The following is an 18811-nucleotide window of genomic DNA, read 5'->3' on the forward strand; positions in this document are numbered from 1 at the left end:
ATAACAATTCCAGCTAATAGAGAATCTATTCCTTCATCAGCATATGTGGATCCTGAATCCTTAAAAGCTTCTACATCAAAGCAAACAGAGCTAAAAGAAAAGTTAAAGATTAAAGACATGGGATGTGGTGAGTATATCTTTCATGTTGATCAACTCCCACAGTCTCCTAAGACATTCAATCAACAGGAGCAACCTACAAACAATTTGCAATGTCAAGGAATTGGGTGTGAACCACCTAGTGTTGTGGCTACTAAGTCTGAATGCAAATATCCTCTAGTGGTGCAAGCAACTCTTGATATCAATAGTCCTAAGAGTGGTTCCAACAAAGAATCTATTGAGCGTATTGTCAGCCCTCTTGAGAAGTCACATAGCTTTACCATTTCATCCACTCATTCCATTCCCACTCCACTCCCAGACTTGGATCAACAAGAATTACAAAAGCCCTTACTCATTGGGGATCAAAAATCAAGCCTTGAAAAGAAAAATTTAAAAGTCAAAAATAAAGAAAAGAGCTTTAGTCCAAATCAAAATCAAAAGCTACTGGACTCAGCAAAAATCAAATTCAAGGATAAAAATCCTATGAAAGAAAAAGAGCAAGAGTTGATATCCCCTAATATCAAAATAACTGGGGGCAAAAATTCTACAATTTTAAGTCAAAAAGCATACTTGTTGATCCTAAGTCTCCATCATGCTATCCTACTTTCACTTCTTTTCACAATCATAAGCCTTCATAACTCATCCACTTGTTCCACACATCCTTTTCCTTCTGGTGATACATCATGGACCTTTAATGGAGCTTCCTCAAAGGACTTTGCTATCAGTGATGCCCAAACTTCTTTAGGTGACACGCATATGGGCCTGTGTAGTCCACACACTAGTAATTCTATCTTAGTTCCTTTATCAAGGAAGACAGTCACTCAAGCTACACATCATTCAGTCAAGGAACAATGCAGCTACAATCACAAAGTCAAGCCTCGCGCATTTGAGGTAGGTGACTTAGTACTCAGAGAGAACCCCAAGAATCAGCAAGACAGAGATAAGAAGGGCAAGTTCGAACCAAACTGGCTTGGTCCTTACATCATCACAGCGGTATATAGATCTGGGGCATATCAGCTCTCAACTACAGAAGGTGAACCCTTGGAGGATCCTATCAACAGCATGCACCTTTGCAGGTTCTACACATAAGCTCTTCGGAACATCCTAATTCAAAAATACAAAAAAAAAATAAAAAATTTTCAAAAAAATACAAAAAAAACTATAAAACAAAAAAATCGTTACTTGGTGAAAACCTGGCAAACAGGCGCCTTGTGACAACAAAAAAATTGAAAAATCGAGAAAAGTAAAGAAAAATAATTTCGTCCAACGGTGAAAACCACTTCGGTGGCGCCCTGGGCAAGTACCATGGTGAAAACTGGGTCACCAGCGCCATGCGTAGAGACTTTGCTCCTCTCTCCTTCAGGATTCTCTTTCATCCTTTCACTTTGCACACACTCACAACCTATTCGTTCACAATAAACTTACCCATTCCCATCATGGCTTGTTATTGATCTACCTAAGATTGGTTAGCCATCCATAACCCTCCCTTTTTCACTCCCTTTCCACCCATAATAAATCAGCTCCTATCTGTGACTAAGGCAATTCCTACGTCTAGTAATGGGTGTGGAACTAAGAGCATCACATGTTTCGAGGAGTACAGTTTCTTCCAGCTTTCTTCAGTCTATTTGTGCACAATCCATAATAAAGCAACATCTGCATCGAAGATCCGCAATAAAGTTCCGCCTTCTCCGCAATAAAGTATCAGTTTCATGGATTCAGTCAGTTTCAGATGAGACACAGTAGCAACAATGAGCTTCAACAAAATCAAATCTTTCAATAGACTTAGACAACATATGGTTCAGTGCTATCTATCCTTTTTGTGAAAGTAAACATTGTGACCACAATCAAAATTCGACTTATAAAAGTGACAAGAGACACTAAACTTGAGGACTACAGTGGATGTTGGTGTCGAGTCTTGGTTTTCTTTTGATTTCATCTTTTTTGGTGACATGTCTTTTAGCTTTTCCAGGATGTCTTTGACTAGAGATTCTGTCTCCAGGATGTCTTTGACTAGAAAGGCGAGGATGGGGTATCGTCACCTATTTGCATTTGCTGTCTGTGGATTGTCTTTTAGTAATGTTATGACTTGTCCAAGGATATGAGGACACTGTGAGTCTAGTATGAACTGGGGCATTCCTTGTTTGTGACTGTCTTATCTCCATGCAAACAGGTACAATGACTTTCTGGACCGAACAAATGCCTCGATTGTCATAACCTATTTTGCCATAATAAAGCTCAATGATGATAACGCACAAGAAGCTCTTTCACGTTCATATCTTCTGTCTTCCATCCCCCTTTCTTGATTGACTTCCATTGTCCTTCTCGAGTTCGCGTAGCCCGCTATCACATGACTGAGTATAATGACACACCAAAAACATTTGCATTTCATATAGTTACACCTACATCACCACATATAAGCATTTCATACATACATATAGATATCACAATTGCATCACATCCTGCATACAACACATATTAGCACATCTCACATTTTCATTATGTAAATAATCATTTGCATTATCATATTCATTTGCATTACATACATTCACATTTGCATCATGCATCACATATACAACATAAAAGAACAAAAATATATTGCATTGCATCATATAAGCATCCATATCATAAAACATGTATCACATAAGAACATTTCATCACATAAGGTACACATGCATATAGCTGCCGCAAAAATGGATCATCTCTCATATATAATCAAAAGTGTCATGATACAATGATGTCAAAAGAATCATATGGCTACAAAATCACCCGCAGGTGTCTACATCATTATACAAAAATGGTACAATACTGATACATAGGGAGCCCTCTACGGCTATGATGAATTCCCTTCCTCGAAGCCGCCTGGCCTCGACGGAATTTGAGCCCTAGAAGGACCCACCCCAAGATCAACTCTCCTGGCCCCTGTGTCCCCTACAGTCACCCCTCGTGTCGTCCTATCCAGATAGAGGAACCCACTGATAACTCCTGTCAACACTATTGGTAGTGCTAATCCTGTCCATGTCATGGTATCCCATGTCACATGTCCCACCCTCATCCCCAGTCCTGGATCTTAGAACACTCATCTCAGTGCATCCCTATCTCCGTCTCGATCATAGGGTACTAACTCCCCATCGATCGGTATCCGTAGAATCCTATATACATCCTCCAAGGTGACTGTCATCTCACCCATCGGCAAATGCAAACTACAAGTCTCTGAGTGCCATCTCTCAGCCAGTGCAGTCAACAATCCCATGTTCACCCGAAACTCAGGCACATATAGAATGTATCTCAATCCCATAACCTCAATCGCAGCTCAGTCCTCGGCTGTCAACTCAGGTCGCAACCTCTGAGTCGATGGGAATCTCTTCCGTGACTCCAGCATCTGCAAGCACTCCTGCAATCAAGCAAATCAAATCATGTCAGTCATAGTGGCATTCACTATTTATCACAAAATGCTACTCGCTATCTAAATGCACATAGCTATTTATCCTAGTGACACTCACTGTTCATCACAAAGTGTTGCTATCTATCCTAGTGGTACTCCCTGTTCATCACAAAGTACTACGTGTGTGACACTCCCTGTTCATCACAAAGTGTTACTCACATTTGCACTCCCTGTTCATCACAAAGTGCTGCTCATATTTTAGTACTCCCTGTTCATCACAAATTACTCTATCTTGGTACTCACTGTTCATCACAAAGTGCCTTGATCTATCTTAGTCTTCCCTAGAGGACCTTCTTGAGTGTATCCTCTCAGCAGCTTATCCAATCGACAGCATATGTTCATCACAGAACTGCCGATTTGACCTGGAAGACATAAATGTGCATTTATTACATTACCTAGTATGCATTAATGACAATAATAAATGCATCAAAGTACAAGGAGGTTTTGTGGTACTCACTGGCTCTCCTGCCTCCGTTGGCCTCTAGAATCGACGAACACGGTCGAATCTGTGAACAAAAGCCATCGTTGCTGACTGTTGCTGCTTTATTTTCGCTTTGCACTATGCTCTTGTGATGGTGTAGATGACAATGAGGATGTATTTTCCCCCGTGGTCTATCTTATAGATTGCCCTAGCTCTCATTTTCCGAGTCAGTCTTCCTTATCCTGTGACTTTGTCACTTTATCTGATCAGTCCATTCTATCCCGTTTTTCTTATCGAGAGATTGTCTGCAATCTTTTCAGACATTTTCATCCAATCTCTCGAGGGGGCATATCATTCCCATCCTGGGGCAACTCTGTATCAGTTCATCTTATCTTCTTTGAAACAACGCGACAAGCCACATTGTCTCAAAGAGGGGCAAAATGTAGACACTCAAAATTGTCATGTCTAATTAAATAAATATTTTATTTATTTAATTATCTAAGCCTAATTCTTCTATTAATTAAATAAATCCTTATTTATTTAATTAATTCATTTATCCTCTTCTAGCCTTATTTCTCATTTAAATAAATACATTTATTTATTTAAATTATCCCTTTCTTAAATTAAATAAATATTTTATTTATTTAATTGTCCTACTTCTTCTATTAATTAAATAAATCTTTATTTATTTAATTAATTCATTATCCTTTTCTACACATGATACATGTCATTCATCTCTTAATTCATACACTACCTACCTCTTTCATTATTTTATTATTTCCTCTACCTACCCTCTAATCCTAGTCGACCTCTCTTTTTACACCTCTCAATCTTAACCCTCCATTTCTCATTGTGTCTTCTATTTAAGGAGATGCTTTCTTCATTGTCAAACCCTAATGACATATCCTAATGACTGATTTTGGAGTACTTGGCTACACTACAATTCCACTTGCAACCACATTCTGTTCTTTGTTGAGCTCTTGTGCATACAAAAATCTGAGAGCAAGTATATCAAGCAAGATCAATGGAGATAGGAAGAATGGAGATCAAAACCCTATTGGACATGTGATGGTATAATCTTTGTGATTTTGAGTTATTTGCATTGTCTTAGGTAATCTTCATATGTTATGGTGGATCTTTGTTCATTGTTAGGCTAGGGTTTAGTGGTTGGATTCATTTAGCCTTTCAATATTGTTGTTATTTGTTATCCATTTTCACCATACACAGTAATAAACATTGCGATGACACAAATACTTCAGACAAGCATGCAACTTTGCACTTCAACGAACTCAAGGCATGATGAGGTTACGATTGAGCAAACACAACAACATCTGATCGACTTATTTGTTGTCCTCATTTTTGTTTCCAAAATTGAAGGACCACTACATAAAATTTTTGTGAAAAAATGAAAAAAATTACTCTGTGTCACACTTCCTGAGGCAGAATTTCAACTAATCCTTGGATTGGCTTAATCCTCGGTCCATTCTCGAACTACGTGTCAAATTTCATCAAATTCTGGGTTCGTTTGCTATGTCTTTCCTTCAATTTCGTGTTTTAAAATCTCGACTGCAGGGGGAGAATTTTCTTCAAACTGCAAGTTTTAATGATATTCATTGTTTTGATTGTTGTAGGGAAATTTTTAGTTTATTACATGTGCACTTTTATTAAAAGATGTTACTTGCAATTTGTTTTAAATTTCCCCTTTGTTGCTTTTGTCTTTTTATTGTTTTTTTGTCTTGTTTAGTTAAAATAGGGATTTTTTGGCTCAATTACAAGTAAACTTGCAGTTTGGTCAAAAAACCCCTACTTTAATGGTTTTTGCATGTAATAGGGATTTTAAATCCCCATTACATATGTGCAAGTATTTCTAACTTGTTGTAGGGATTTTATTTCCCTTTTACAAGTAATTAAAACTTGTATTCCTCTCCAAAAAACCCGATTTTGTCTTGCAAGTGCATTTTTGACAATTTTAAACTTGTCATTTGTCTAAAAAAACCCAAATTTGGCTTGGCAAGTGAAAAAGTAAAAATAAAACTTGTCATTTGTCCGAAAAATCCCGATTTTGGCTTGTAAGTGGAAAAAGTGAAATTGAAACATGTCATTCTCCCCCAAAAACTCGATTTTCATTCCCTTAAGCAAAATCTAACTTGTCTTTTATTCCAAGAAACCCGAAATGCAAGGAAAAACAGTTTTTGACCATTTCAAGGCAATTTTTGTGGATAAATTGTTGGAGGAGGAGGAAGGCGTTTTGGCTTGCATCCTATCTTCATGCATTCTTCGACACCTTTCACACCAAATGGAGGTTGCATTGACTGGTTTTTCGCCCTAGATCAGCAGTCATGTTTTTCTTTAATGCCACATTTTAGTGGATTAAATCTCCAGCAAGCTGCAATCTCCTAAAACATTTTGCCCTCTCTCACCTAGGCGTGGAGTTTGGGAGAAGTTTTGAGCTATTTATTAATGCCATCGAAGATGCAAATGGTGGCCACGTTTTTCTCCATGTGATTCCTTTGGCCACGTTTTGCAAACACTTGTCACTATTTCTTCTACTCCTCCTTAGGCGTTTTGTTCCAATCCTCTTGGGTGTGCTCTCTTATTGGCATTTCGGTTCTCCAAGTTTGGAATTGCTGCTTCATTTATCAATTTGGGGTATTTTTGCAAAAACGTGTTAAGGGTTTGGCATTGCGGATTGCTTCTATTTATTGGTTTTTCTTCTTCTTCTTTCCAAGAATTGGTTGCATTTCTTGAAGAGGCATTTTCAGTTTGAAGAAAGGTATGTTCTCTTTCCTTTCTTTCCTTCATTTTTGTATTTTCTTGCTCTCTTGGTTTTCTTTCTTAGTTGCATTTTTGGCATGTGTTCTTCTTCCCCCAAAAATCAGTTTTTGTGAGAGAATTCTTCCCTTGGTATGCAATTTTTGAATTGTATTGTTCTTCCCTAAATTTTCCCTCTTTACTTGTATTCGGGATTTTTAATCCCGATTACAAGTTCGTTGGAAATTCTTGTTCTTCCCCTACGGTTAAGAAATTTAACCATTTTTTGTTAAAATTCCAAGTTGAAAAGTGTGAAATACCCCTCCCTTGCAAATTCGGGTTTTGAAAACCGGATTACATGTTGAAGAGGTCTTCCCATTTTCATGAAAATATCTTTCCCGGATTTTCTCATTTCTATCCATTCATGTTCCCCATATCTGTACTTTCCATTTCCATCATTTTTCGCAAGTCAAAATCTCATTTTTCGTTCATTTCTCCATTTTTGAATTTACAAGTGTACTTGTATTCGGGTTTTAAAACCCCGATTGCATGTATGTCCTTTCCAACTTGTATACTTGCGAAAATTCTCCCAAGATCCGAAATTGGTCAAAGTCAAGATTGTCCCATTTCTACATATTTCCCCCCTTCCTCTCACAAAATCGTAAAGTTCAAGAATCAAAGTTTTACCCATTTGGAGAAGGAAGAGTGATATTTGCAGTTGACTATGATGTTGCCTTAACTCTTTTAAGTCTTCATCACAGTATTAGAGGTTCACAATCAATGTCAGATTTGTCGGCATCTCCAGTTCCCAAGAAGATGAAATACAGATATGACAAATATTAGAACGAGGTTACACCTTCCCAGGTTTCTTCTCCTTTGGATCACATCAGAGACACAGAAATAGGGCACATTGATATGTCAGAATTCATCAAAAGGGTAGAAGATCCACGGGATAATAACTTGCAATGGCTGTTGGACAGCCATATCCATCATGCATCTTCCTTCCCAGTGGCTGCCCTAGAACCTGAGTTCGCTCTTGCATGCGCCCATCATTTTGACAAGGAATCAAGAGTCATCAAAAATGATGATGGTGAAGCTATAATCCATCTTGATGTAGATATGATCGAGAAGGTCTTCAGAATACCTCTTGCACCTGTTTATATGGAAATCACCAAAGAAAGTGCAGCGGAGTATTATGTAAAGAGGGAAAAAGATTGCAAGTGACACATCAATAGGTGGATCCAAGAGCCACGAGCCTCCTTCTCAAGGTGGACAAAGTTGTACCATTGTGATTTCAAATGGGAGATAGGAGACACCATCACTATTCTTAGTAGGATGATGGGCCTTAAGCATTCCAATGTCTTTGAGCCATGGATGTACCAGTTCATTATGTTCATACGACAGTCTCATCACATTTCATGGGGAGAAGTCATCAGTGATGCCTTGTGTGAACAACTTGCAGCAGTTCCTACCACCATGACATTCTTCATGAATTCTTATTTGGTATATTTAGCAACATCACTTAGACACTTTCCAGGTCTTTCTACCAAGGGTGATCGCTCACTTATACCAGTTTGGGAATATTATGACCAATTGCCGCTGAGGCCTAGTAGACTACATTTCAAAAGAGTCCAAGATGCATTCTTCAGATATTTCATGTGTCAGCTTGATAGAAATCTCAGGAACAAGAGAGTATCAGATGAGGCATGGGATAAGGTGTGCGAGTATGGATGTTTGTTTCTGCAGTTTCCCACCTTCACCTATATGAGGATCGAATGCTATGATGGTCAGCCATACATACTTCCCAGATTCCCAACTGATAAGATCATTCTTATGGAGTTGGGAAGACAAATCATGGCTGTCCACACTTTTCAGTCTGCTAAGCACAAGGTTGGAATGGGGATCTCTTCCACAAACCCATTGAAAATTGGTCAGTACTCCCTTGTCACATCTGTGAAGGCTAAGGCCATGGAGACTGAATTGTAGGAAATCAAGCTTAAAAGGTTTAAACCTAGAACTGATTTTGATTATAGGGGTATGAAGGAGAAGATCAAGAAATCCTTTGTGCATGTTCATTGCATTGAAGACATTTGGGTAGATCTCCGCACAGAAGCCGAAGTTCTGAAGATGGATTATTGCAGGCTCACTATTGAGCAAATTGTTGATTTGAACTTGGCAGATATCCCACAAGGGATGATTGATGACGAGCATATACTTGATCCTGAATACATTTCACGGAGGGTTGAGGAAGCTCCACTTCCTTTGATCCAATGGTCACACAAGGAGTGCATATCCATCCTTGACAAATTTCAGCCTATCTTGGCCAACACCAACGTGTTGGTTGAAAATTTTGTACACTTGGGGGAAATATACAAAATTGTGGTTTCAACCACAGCACACGAGTAAAAACTCTCCTAATTAAGGGAAGGCTCCCCCTATCTAACTAAAACTGAAATAAAAACGGGATGGGACAACAGTCTTCCTTCTTTCTTCGAGAAAGACAATATCCTTTTCTCTTCACAGAAAAGGATATCGATTGAAAATGAATAGCAGTAACTACTTTCAAGTGAAATGAGAGAAAGGAAATGAAGTTTCCTGAAAGCGCAAAGACTTCCGTCATTCCTTCAGGACGGGATAGCAATATCAAGCTCAAAGACTTGACTATTGGAAGTCCTATCTACCCTTTGCTATACTAAATTTTACAATGAATAAAAGACAACAACTCAAATACTGGAATAATTTAATCTTTTAACACAAAGACAAGAACTAATGCAAGCTCAAAGACTTGCTGCTATTTCTTATCAAACATTAATTTTTCCTCAAGAATAGACGCAAGCTCAAAGACTTGCTGCTCCTTCTAGAGATTTTTCTATTTTAATTAATCTTCTCTACTTGTAGCTCAAAGAATTCAAATTAGATTGGACTAAGCTCCTTTAGAAAGACTTTGCATAGAAGAAATAAAAAGATTCAAACTCAAACATGTAGCTCAAAGACTCAAAACTTGAGTAATCCTTCTTTTTTATTCTTCAAAACCTTCAATTCACATGCGTAAGCTCAAAGACTTCTTGCAGTAAATTTGGCAGAGTTTTTGCTTGCTTTCCCAAAAGATATATTTACAATGGACCTCTCAAGTATTTATAGAAAAGGAGCCTTGAGAAAAAGGTGGGAGGATCCTAACTAACTCGAGAGATTCTCTCAACCACCAAGACTCATTCAATAAATAACTGAGACTTCATTAACTAGCTAAGAGTTACTCCAACTAACTAAGACTTATTCCAACTACAGTCCTAATCGGACACAACTTGTAGTTGCCTTACATGTAATTACAAAAGTGCAAGTAATGTGTAACTTGCATTTTACAAAAAATTACTTTTACATGTAACTTGTCAAAACAAAATTACAACTAAAGATTACAAAAGAGGGAAAATTCAACTAGGTGTTGAAAAACACTTAAGTTGAATTTTGTGAAGACAAGAATCCTTGAAATTTCTGGATGCTCGCTTGTAGTTCCTTGGGATTCGGTTCATGGGTGTTCTTAGCAACAACCATAGTCTTCACAATAGTGTCGTGACAGTGAAGGAGCATGGAATTATCTTTATCCAGGATAGACTGGATCTCATGCAAAAAGGCTTGGTGTTTCATCAATGATTGAATTGAACCTGCCGAGAATTGTTCGCTCCTCCATTCATTATGAATCCTCATCTGTAAATCAACAAGAACTTCTTCTTCTGGAATTAGCTCTCCATCCTGACTTACTATATTGCAAGAGGCCCTTTCACAATGTGAGACAATACCTTGATAGACTTCATCCCGGAATCTTCTTGCATCACTGATCTCCTCAATGAGGGATTTAAGAACAAGGGTCTTGTTTTCCATTAGTTCTTCAAATTCCAAGTACATGACCCTGGAAGAGATGATGGCGTGCTCCTGCAAAATACTCAGTTGTTGTTGGGGTATGGTACGCCAGATTGCCAGACTTTTCTCAACACTTTCCAGATTCTTTTTGAAAGTGTTAGAAGTCTGATCCAGTTTCTCCTCAATGGTTTCCAACTTAGACATTATTTGAAAAATGTCTTTTACCACTTGTACACATTGATCATGAAGCTGATCAACCCAGAAATCCAATGCTTGTACTTTCTAAGCAGCCCTTTCCACTCCACGAATTGATTCTTGGGAACCAGAAGAACTTATGGAGTTACTCCCTTCAGCAGCAGGTTTTGTGATTTTATGAATGGCTGCCATGAGCTATCAATTTTCTTTTTCTACCTTGTCTTTCTTTGCAAGAAGATCATCACACCTTTGCACTAATGAAGCAACAGAAAATTAAGCATCATGTTTAATGACCTCATGTGTTTGCTTGCCCAATTCTACCCTTGTAACCTTATAATCAGCAGCTGACATTTCATCAAGTGGTTTATCTGCAATAGGTTCCACAATTTCAGCTACTTTCATCTTGTTGCTATCAACAGTTACCCTAGAGATAGTCTTTGCCTTCTTAGCAATTTTGGATCTAGACTGTTTGAGTTGCTGGTAGTCAAAGGCATCAGGTGAGATCTCTTGCTTCTTCCTTTTTGGGGTGAAAGAACTAAGCCATGGAGGCAAAGTCATCAACTCACTTCCAGTAGCAGCCGTAGGCAAAGGATAAGCAGTTTCTGTTTGAATTACTGTGGTCACCCTGGGAGGAATATCTGTTTGAATAGCGACCATGGTTTGCTTAGTTACCAATGGACATGAAGATTGCCTCATGAATTCTTCAAAACCAGAAGTGGAAGTATCAATTTCTGATAACTGAATGCAAGTGGGATTATCTTCAGGAACTTTCAACACACTTTCTCGTTGTCGATCAGGAGAAGACTCGTATGCTGAAATGGGAACTGCATTCCGAGGAGACTCATCTACGAGCAAATCAGGAGAAGAAAGAGGCGTCTCAATGGAAATTGGAGGAATGACCTCGTGAGGCGAGTCTGAAACTGGAGACTTAGGCGCATCATCAGATTGCTGCCCCTCTTCTAGATTATCCAGATCGATCACCCGAACATGGGACCATGATTTCTCCTTCCCATGAGTAGTCGTCTCCTCAGGAGGAAGCACTACTGTACGACTAACTTGTAACTTGATCCTTGTGCCCAAAGATGAAGCACCCTCCTTGTTATCAATCTAAATCTCAGACTTCCGTCCAAGAGGACCTATAGAATCATCTTCTTTACCAACCTTGATTTTGATAAGTCTAACAGCATTACTTTCCAGCCATGCGTTAGTGTTGGTCAAGATAGGCTGAAATCTGTCAAGGATGGAGACGCACTCCTTGTGTGACCATTGGATCAAAGGAAGTGGAGCTTCCTCAACCCTTCGTGAAGTGTATTCAGGATCAAGTATATGCCCGTCATCGGCCATCCCTTGTGGGATATCTGCCAGGTTCAAGTCAACAATTTGCTCAACAGTGAGCTTGCAGTAATCCATTTTCAGAACTTCGGCTTCCGTGCGGAGATCTACCCAGATGTCTTCAATGCGATGAACATGCACAAAGGATTTCTTGATCTTCTCCTTCATACCTCTATAATCAAAATCGGCTCTAGGTTTGAACCTCTTAAACTTGATTTCCTGCAATTCAGCCTCCATGGCCTTAGCCTTCACAGATGTGACAAGGGAGTATCGACCAATTTTCAATGGGTTTGTGCTAGAGATCCCCATTCTAACCTTGTGTCTAGCAGACTAAAAAGTATGAACAGCCATGATCTGTCTTCCCAACTCCATAAGAATTATCTTATCGATTTGGTATCTTGGAAGCATGTATGGCTGACCATCATAGCATCCAATCCTCATATAGGTGAAGGTGGGAAATTGCAGGAACAAACACCCATACTCAGACACCTTGACCCATGCCTCATCTGATACTCTTTTGTTCCTAAGATCCATGTCAAACTGACACATGAAATATCCAAAGAATGCATCTTGGACTCTTCTGAAATGCAGTCTGCTGGGTTTCAATGGCAACTGGTCATAATATTTCCAAACTGGTATAAGCGAGCGATCACCCTTGGTAGAAAGACCTGGAAAGTGTCTAAGTGACGCTGCTATATATACCAAATAAGAATTCATGAAGAAGGTCATACCGGTAGGAACTGCTGCAAGTTGTTCGCACAAGGCATCGCTGATGATTTCAGCCCATGAAATGTGATGCGACTGCCGTATGAACATAATGAATTGATACTGTATGCGGGAAAAGCGGGCCGATAGAACTCAATATGTGAAAATACTCTAAAAGACTTGTCCACACACACACACAAGACTTCTTGGTGCAAGCTATGGAGTAATGAAGTATCACTCAGCTTCCCAAGGTGGGTCCCATGGTTCTCTATCTTACAATGTCCCTCAAACCAATATTTTTGCTCTCAGATCACTGAGAAAAATGGTTTAGGGATGGCAAATGCAAGAACGAGGGATGCTTTTGTTGGTTTTAATATGAGATGCATCCTAAGCTATGCATGATTCTAGAAATGCAATAAAACTAGATTATAAGATGACAAGGTTGTGTGGGGGAAAAAGTGACACTAAGCAAACATGCCCTAATCTCACTTTCAATCACACATTTGTGGAATACGAAAGAGCCTAGAGGTATCACACAATTGGCTACTTCTTTTTGTGGAAGAGAGAGCCACGGGCTACCTATTAGGATTTCTATTCCTTTGTTGCAAATGATAGATAAAATGATGCAAGTTCAACTACTAACCCTAAAGTGTAAGTATGAACTAGTAACAAGATTGCAAGATTGAGATTAAGTGATGAAAAGCTGTAAACACAAGGATAAAAGGAGAATGCAGATGTGAACCTGGGGTTAAAATCTGAGTGGAAATGTTCGGGACGGGGGCGCATGCACCACTGACCTGATTCTGCACCTGAAACTGCTCCCTTTGGCAACCTGAAAGCTGTCGAAAAGTGCTGAAAAGTGTTGTTGTCTAAGGGACCAGGGTGCCCAGTGCCCCTGTCCTAGGGACCAGGGCGCCTAGTGCCCCTATCCTGTTAGGACTAGGGCGCCCCACGCCCCTGTCCTAGGTTTCTGCTCTGCAATTTGGTGTGTTGTCCCGTCTCAATCTGCTTCCATCGGATCTGCAACTTGCAGTGTCCTTCGAATTCGAAAATCTGCACTTATATCTGAAAAGGGGTTGTAGGCGGCTATATAGGGTTTTGCCTTAGTCAAACCCCCGCTTTGGTGATTTCCACCTCCACGAATAGCCAAGTTGTATTGTAAAAGTAATGTGTGTGTGTGTGCAGACCTTGTGTGTGTGCAAGATCCTAAAATGCAAGTAAGCAAACTAGAGCAACCTAGAAAGTAAACCCTAATTGCTTGTAAATGATAATGTAAATGCTCCAAATCAAGATGCAAAGTGATCTAAAGCATGAATACAAATGATATAATGAGGCTTATGCAAAGACATGAAAACAACATGAAATCATACCCAACCCCAAGGGAGGGGTACAAGCCAATCTTCAGTCGGTGATCCCCTATTGCTCTTCAATGTCTTCCAAGCCCTAAGTGGATGAATGAAATTGATGAATGCTTGATGAATGAATGTTGAATGTTGCTCAAGTCTTCAAAGATCTGCTTTTTTGCTGCATATGAGGTTCCTGAAACCAAAAATTTGGATCCTTTCAAATGAAGAAAGAGAGCTCTTATGTATGAAACCCTAGGTCTTAATTCCAACTTTTAGGTCGACTTAGAGATTGAATCTCCCGCCAATTTCTTGGGGTTAAGCTTTATTTTATGATTGGATCGCGCTCCTAAAATTTCGAGAAAAATGTCTGGGACCATGTGCACTCCGGGAGCCATGGTCCTCTCCGGGCGCCATGGTCCTGACAACTTTTCACCAAATTTTCAAGGTCATCGGATATGATGATTTTAGATAGAATCCCGAAGTTACAACTGATTTCAAGATGTTTTGACCCCCGAAATCAAGCCCCCAAGTTCAAAATAGGACCTAATTAGGGTTTTTGATTAAATGATGTATTAGAGGAATAAAATGAAAGGGGCACACTTTAATGAAAAGGGCCCAACTTTATGATATGGAAGATGATGAAATAGGACCTTAGACCTAATTACTTTAATTAATTAAGTGCTAAAGGAGAAATGCAATGCAAAATGCAAAATGCGCCATGGCGGGTGCTAAACTAGGTGTGAAATTGTACCACCCTAGCAAGTGCGTACAATTTACGACGCTACAAAGGTTAGTATAAATACTATCCTAACATGATATATTAATCTATGATTGAGCTAAATGATAAAGAAAGTATTCTAAACATGCATATTTAGACTAATTCCTAGTTAAAGAGAGGCTAAGATGATGAGCATAAAAATGATATGAAAGCTTGAATGTATTTAAGGATAAGTATGATACTACAAACTTGGATTGATTTCTCAAAATGGAGGAATGAGAGCTCTATTTATAGCAAAAATAGGGCAATGGATGGTCAAGATTGAAAGAGTTAATCAAGGGCTAAGTTTGAAAGTTGGGGATCCATGTTTACAATTTGCACCAATGAAATGGTGACAAGTGTCAACATAGGGTTGGGTTGAGAGAAGGGGTTGGAGACATTAAATGCCTGAGAAGACCTTATGGTTATCTAGAGGGTAAGGGTCAAGCCTAAGTTAAGATTACCCATTGGATTAAGAGTTAATCCAAGGATAAACCCTTGTGCAAATGATTAAGAGATAATCATGGTCAAAGCATTAAAGGCTTGATGAGACCCTTGGGTTGGATGAAGGTTGAGTTAAAAGAAATTTTTTAACTATGTAAGAGGGTTTGAGTTAACTATTAATGGTTATGAAGACTTTGGGGAATTAAGTGGTTGAAGGCTTGAAGCCTTTAATGGTTATCAAAGATTTTGAGAATTTGAGAAGTAACTTCCCTTTACTTAGGGATGTGACAAAGTTTAGAAGAGGGGTTAGGCTAATTAGAAATGATTAGAAGAGTCTAGAAGAAATTAGGAAGGGGTTTAGGAAGGCAAGTGGGAGATGTAGGATTTTGCAAGTGGATGGAGGGATAATAGGATTTACTTGAAATAAAGTTAATTTAATTCAATTTGATTGCAATTTGGGGAAATTAAATAAATTAGATTTATTCAATTTAGAATAACTATTTAATTAAATTTGAATTTAATTAAAAGTGGATAGGCGGAATTTAATTGAATAAAATGATTTATTCATTAAATGGGCAAAAGAAGTCTAGTGAATTTAATTTAAATAAATTAAGTAATTTACTTAATTAAATAGAGGAATGTGGATAATTTAATTAAATTGGATTTAATTAAATAGAGAAATGAACATAAAATATTCATTTAGGAATATGGTCATTTTTATACGTCTACATTTTGCCCCTCTTTGAAGTGACGTGTGTGCACATGTTATTTCAAAGAAAATGATGCGTTATCGTAATTTATGATCAAATGCCATTTTTGTGTCGCTCTTTTGATTTGCAAGTCGTGCCCCAGATTTGATTTGATGTCTGATGCCCCAGATTCGATATTTGATGGTGATGCCCCCTCGGGAGATGAATCAATATTTTAAAAATTTTGATTTAATTTGACGAGTTGTGTGTGGTGTGTATGATTTTGTCTATGTGAAATGTGTGTAAATTGATTCATCTCCGGATAATGTACATTGGGTAGGGTATAAGGGAGACCGTGACCATATTACATGTCCGTTTGGCTAACCCTAATTTCATTTTCCCTCCTATAAAAGGGGAAAAGTGGTTTAATTAGATTCATTTGTTCATTGTTGACTTTGGAGAAAGAGAATTTGGTCTAAAGAGAAAATGCCTATTCCGTATTCCAGACACCGTTTCGAGCACGTTCGGAGGTATCGGAGACCTGCAGCGTATGGACCACCAGTAAGTCAACATTTTTGACCCTCTTTTGATTTTTGATTTGGTCGGTTTTTGTCATTTTTTATTTTTAAAAGTTGGTTTTAGCGTTTTAGCGCGTCAAAGTCATAGATTAGCGCATACAAAGTTTTAAGTAGCGCATCAAGTCTATTTTAGGGGTGCGTCCGAAATAAAATAGGGTAGCGCATAGGAAATCTAGGTTAGCGCATCTAGTGAAAATAGCACATGGCGAATGTCGGGTAGCGCGTAGGGTCAGCAGGGTAGACCTAGCGCATAGGAGCCGTAGAGGTTCACATGGGTAAGGGGGTTTAGCGCGTAGGGTTAACCTAGTGCATAGGGTCAAATAAGTAGCGCCCGGGAGGTATAGATTAGCGCGTGGGTAGGGTTTAGCGCATAGGGTAGGTTAGGTGGCACATGGGGCGAAAAGATTAGCATGTAGAGGCAGTCTACCGCATAGGGTGAATAGATTAGCGTGTAGGAAAAACAGCCTAGTGCGTAGGCGGATTTTAGCGCATCGAGAATCTGTTTTAGCGCATCTGGAAAAATTTTGCAAGATGAGGTGATTTGTGAATTTGTCGTGTCGTGCTATCATGATTTTTATGGATTTGTCCAATATGAGTGTCGATATAACTTGTTTTAATTTGTGATATGTCAAGTTATACATAGATATCAATGTGTTGATTCGATCAAAATATGATTTGTTTGCACTCTGTGTTAAGTTCAATGTGTGAAGCCTGATTTGTGTTACAAGCTTATATGGGTTGGAAACTTGAGTTGTTTTACAAGCTGATATGGGTGGGAAACTTGAGTTGTGTTACACGTTTATGTGATTTGGAGACTTGAGTTGTGTTACAAGTTTTGATATGGTTTTTGAGAACTTGAGTTGTGTTACAAGTTGATATGAAATGATAGGATTTTGAACTTGATGTAGATGAGCAAATTGTTTCATGTTGTTGATGTGAGTTTGATTTTGATATCGTTGTTTTGATGTGGAAACTGATATTGAATTTGTTTTGCTTGTTGATAGGAGCGATTGGGTGTGGTTCAGTCACAGGAGAGATTTTCGAGACCGTGGACATTGATACCGCGGTTGTCTCAGGCTGATTTGGACATCATTGAGAGATGCGGTTTGACATCCCTTTTGGATATGCCTCGGTTCACTGTGAACCAGGGGCTACTGACAGCATTGGCAGAGAGGTGGCATAGCGACACGAACACCTTTCATTTTGCTACTGGAGAGATGACAGTCACACCAGAGGACTGTTACAGGATCCTACGGATTCCCGTAGTAGGTGCACTACTACTGTATGAGCAGTCGGAGGAGGGTGGTACAGAGGCTCTTCGCCGTATTTTCCATGATGAGACGGTCTGCGGTTATGAGATCCCGTGGCAGGAGTTCTTAGACCTGGATTACGCACCCCTTCCATCTGTACTAGCAGGGTTCATTGGTGGATTCCTTTGTCCTGATCATAGGTCAAAGGGATTCTCTGTGGGATGGGGGCTGGTATTAGAGGAGATGGTCACATAGGGCCAGAGGTTTTCATGGGGATTAGCTATGCTGGCCCATCTGTACAGGGGCTTACATGAGGTGGTATACCTTGGTTATGGCAGTTTGTCAGCTAGCGTGACACTGTTACAGGTATGGTGCTAGGAGCACATTCCAGCGGCGAGGCCATTAGCAGACAGAGATAGGCCCGTGGGATGCGCATATGCCTATGGATACAAGGGTCTAGTTGTCCAGTGCAAGCTGGGCAAACTAGAGCATTGGAGGAGAGTGTTAGATGATATTGATACGGTCACATGGCGACCGTATACAGGATGCGAGGTGTGGGCGGAGGACGGACTGGAGATGCCCTTTGTATTTATGACTAGATATTTGATCGGGAGGACCCCTTTTGTTATAGAGAGGTTTGTGGTGACCCGAGTTTTGAGACAGTTTGGGCGCCAGCAGAGTATTCCGCAGGGAGCTTGCCTATATGTACGGCAGAGGCAGGATGTAGCCGATTGGGGCCCGACCATTGATAACGCAGTGGCGATGGTTGAGTTTGTTGGGTTGGCACAGCAGATATGGGATTATGCCCCGGAGATTCTGGATGTGGGCATGACCGATGAGTTTGCCAGATTGTTTACTGCGCGGGCGGTGGCCAGGATATCTGATCCGAAGGAGATGCGGCCAGCTTTTGATTCTGATGATGAGGAGGGAGAGGGAGATGATGATGATGA

This window comes from Cryptomeria japonica, chromosome 2 (genome assembly GCF_030272615.1).
Source record: "Cryptomeria japonica chromosome 2, Sugi_1.0, whole genome shotgun sequence".
Taxonomy (NCBI): Eukaryota; Viridiplantae; Streptophyta; class Pinopsida; order Cupressales; family Cupressaceae; genus Cryptomeria; species Cryptomeria japonica.